The sequence below is a fragment of the Xylocopa sonorina genome, unplaced genomic scaffold, assembly GCF_050948175.1.
Source record: "Xylocopa sonorina isolate GNS202 unplaced genomic scaffold, iyXylSono1_principal scaffold0122, whole genome shotgun sequence".
In the NCBI taxonomy this organism is placed as follows: Eukaryota; Metazoa; Arthropoda; class Insecta; order Hymenoptera; family Apidae; genus Xylocopa; species Xylocopa sonorina.
The window spans coordinates 666,370-670,560 of NW_027490193.1; positions in this window are offsets into that span (position 1 = coordinate 666,370).

Below are 4,191 nucleotides of genomic sequence, written 5' to 3' on the forward strand. Positions count from 1 at the left end.
GCATTTACATTCTTTTGAAGTGAATACGAGGTATACATGACACTTCGCAATGAATACTACATCTTATCTTGAAACGTAGATATGAGATTCGATATGGCGATTTAAGAAGCATTAGAAATCTACTGCTTCGATACGTAGACATCTGCAAACGCTATTTCCTAGCAAGGAAGTGTCGCGTCTACATTCTTTTGAAGTGAATACGAGGTATACATAACACTCCACAATGAATATTATATCATATCATGAAACATAGAAATGTGATGTAATATGGCGATTTAAGAAGCATTAGAGCTCTATTGCTTCGATACGTAGACATCTGCAAACGCTACTTCCTAGCAAGGAAGTGTCGCATTTACATTCTTTTGAAAGGAATACAAGGTATACATGACACTTCGCAATGAATATTATATCTTATCATGAAACATAGAAATGAGATTCGATATGGCGATTTATGAAGCATTTGATGTCTATTACTTCGATACGTAGACATCTGCAAACGCTATTTCCTAGCAAGAAATTGTAGCATTTACATCCATTTGAAGTATAGACGAGATATGCATAACACTGCACAATGAATATTATATCTCATCATGAAACATAGAGATGAGATGCGATATCACGATTTAAGAAGAATTAGAACACTATTGCTTCGATACGAAGACATCTGCAAACGCTACTTCCTAGCAAGGAAGTGTCGCATTTACATTCTTTTGAAGTGAATACGAGGTATTCATAACACTGCACAATGAATATTATATCTTATCATGAAACATAGAAATGAGATGCGGTATGACGATTTAAGAAGCATTAGAACTCTATTGCTTCGATACTAGATATCTGCAAACACTATTTCCTAGCAAGGAACTGCCGCATTCATATTCATTTGAAGTGTATGCGAGGTATACATGACACTTCGCAATGAATATTATATATTATCATGAAACATAGATATGAGATGCGATATCGCGATTTTAGAAGCATTAGAACACTATTGCTTCGATACGTAGACATCTGCAAACGCTATTTCCTAGCAAGGAAGTGTCGCATTTACATTCTTTTGAAGTGAATACGACGTATTCATAACACTGCACAATGAATATGATATCTTATCATGAAACATAGAAATGTGATGCGATATCGCGATTTAAGAAGCTTTAGAACTCTATTGCTTCTATACGTAGATATCTGCAAACACTATTTCCTAGGAAGGAACTGTCGCATTCACATTCATTTGAAGTGTATGCGAGGTATACATGACACTTCGCAATGAATTTTATATATTATCAAGAAACATAGATATGAGATGTGATAATGCGAATTAGCATGCTTTAGAAATCTATTGCTTCGATACGTAGACACCTGCAAACGCTGTTTTCTAGCAAGGACGTGTCGCATTCACATTCTCTTGAAGTGAATACGAGGTATACATAACACTCCACAATGTATATTATATCTTATCATGAAACATTTAAATGAGATGCGAAATCGCGATTTCAGAAGCACTAGAACTCTATTGCTTCGATACGTAAACATCTGCAAGCGCTACATCCTAGCAAGGAAGAGTCGCATTTACATTCTATTGATAGGAATACGAGGTATACATGACACATCGCAATGAATATTATATCGTATCACGAAACATAGGAATGAGATGCGATATCGCGTTTTAAGCGGTATTAGAACACCATTGCTACGATACGTAGACATGTGCAAACGCTATTTCCTAGCAAGGAAGTGTCGCATTTACAATCATTTGAAGTGAATACGAGGTATAAGTGACACTTCGCAATGGATATTATATCTTATCATGAAACATAGAAATAAGATGTTACTTGTCCTTTTAGGAAACATTAGAGCCCTATTGTTTCGGTACGTAGACATTTGGAAACGCTATTTCCTAGCAAGAATGTCGCATTTACATCCTTTTGAAGTGAATACGAGGTATAATTGACACTTCGCACTGAATATTATATCTTATCACGAGACATAGAAATGAAATGCGACATCTCGTTTTAAGAAGCATTAGGACTCTATTGCTACGATACATAGACATCTGCAAACGCTATTTCCTTGGACGGAAATGTCGCATTTACATTCTTTTGAAGTGAATTCGAGGTATGCATGACACTTCGCAATGAATATTATATCTTATCACGAAACATAGAAATGAGATGCGATATCGCGTTTGAAGATGCATTAGAGCTCTACTGCTACGATACGTAGATATCTGCAAACGCTATTTCCTAGCATGGAAGTGTCGCATTCACTTTCTTTTGAAGTGAATACGAGGTATACGTGACATTTCACAATGAATATTATATCTTATCACGAAACATAGAAATGATATGCGACATCACGTTTTAAGAAGCATTGGAGCTCTATTGTTTCGATACGTAGACATCTGGAAACGCTATTTCCTAGCAAGGAACAGTCGCATTTACATTCTTTTGAAGTGAATACGAAATATTCATAACACTTCACAATGATTATTATATCTTATCATGAAACATAAAAATGAGATGCGATATCGCGATGTAAGAAGCATTAGAACAGTATTGCTTCGATACGTAGATATCTGCAAACGCTATATCCTAGCAAGGAAGTGTCGCATTTACATTCTTTTGAAAGGAATACAAGGTATACATGACACTTCGCAATGAATATTATATCTTATCATGAAACATAGAAATGAGATGCGATATGGCGATTTATGAAGCATTTGATGTCTATTACTTCGATACGTAGACATCTGCAAACGCTATTTCCTAGCAAGGAAGTGTCGCGTCTACATTCTTTTGAAGTGAATACGAGGTATACATAACACTCCACAATGAATATTATATCATATCATGAAACATAGAAATGTGATGTAATATGGCGATTTAAGAAGCATTAGAGCTCTATTGCTTCGATACGTAGACATCTGCAAACGCTACTTCCTAGCAAGGAAGTGTCGCATTTACATTCTTTTGAAAGGAATACAAGGTATACATGACACTTCGCAATGAATATTATATCTTATCATGAAACATAGAAATGAGATTCGATATGGCGATTTATGAAGCATTTGATGTCTATTACTTCGATACGTAGACATCTGCAAACGCTACTTCCTAGCAAGGAAGTGTCGCATTTACATTCTTTTGAAGTGAATACGAGGTATTCATAACACTGCACAATGAATATTATATCTTATCATGAAACATAGAAATGAGATGCGGTATGACGATTTAAGAAGCATTAGAACTCTATTGCTTCGATACTAGATATCTGCAAACACTATTTCCTAGCAAGGAACTGTCGCATTCACATTCATTTGAAGTGTATGCGAGGTATACATGACACTTCGCAATGAATATTATATATTATCATGAAACATAGATATGAGATGCGATATCGCGATTTTAGAAGCATTAGAACACTATTGCTTCGATACGTAGACATCTGCAAACGCTATTTCCTAGCAAGGAAGTGTCGCATTTACATTCTTTTGAAGTGAATACGACGTATTCATAACACTGCACAATGAATATGATATCTTATCATGAAACATAGAAATGTGATGCGATATCGCGATTTAAGAAGCTTTAGAACTCTATTGCTTCTATACGTAGATATCTGCAAACACTATTTCCTAGGAAGGAACTGTCGCATTCACATACATTTGAAGTGTATGCGAGGTATACATGACACTTCGCAATGAATTTTATATATTATCAAGAAACATAGATATGAGATGTGATAATGCGAATTAGCATGCTTTAGAAATCTATTGCTTCGATACGTAGACACCTTCAAACGCTGTTTTCTAGCAAGGACGTGTCGCATTCACATTCTCTTGAAGTGAATACGAGGTATACATAACACTCCACAATGTATATTATATCTTATCATGAAACAGAAATGAGGAACGATTTCGCGCTTTAGGAGGCATTAGAATACTATTGCTACGATACGTAGACATCTGCAAACGCTACTCCCTTGCAAGGAAGTGTCGCAATTACATTCCTTAGAAGTGAATACGAGGTATACATGACACCTCGCATTGAATATTATATGTATTCATGAAACATAGAAATGAGATGCGATATCGCGTTTTGAGAAGCATTAGAGCACTATTGCTTCGATACGGAGACATCTACAAACGCTATTTCCTTACAAGGAAGTGTCGCATTTACATTCTTCTGAAAT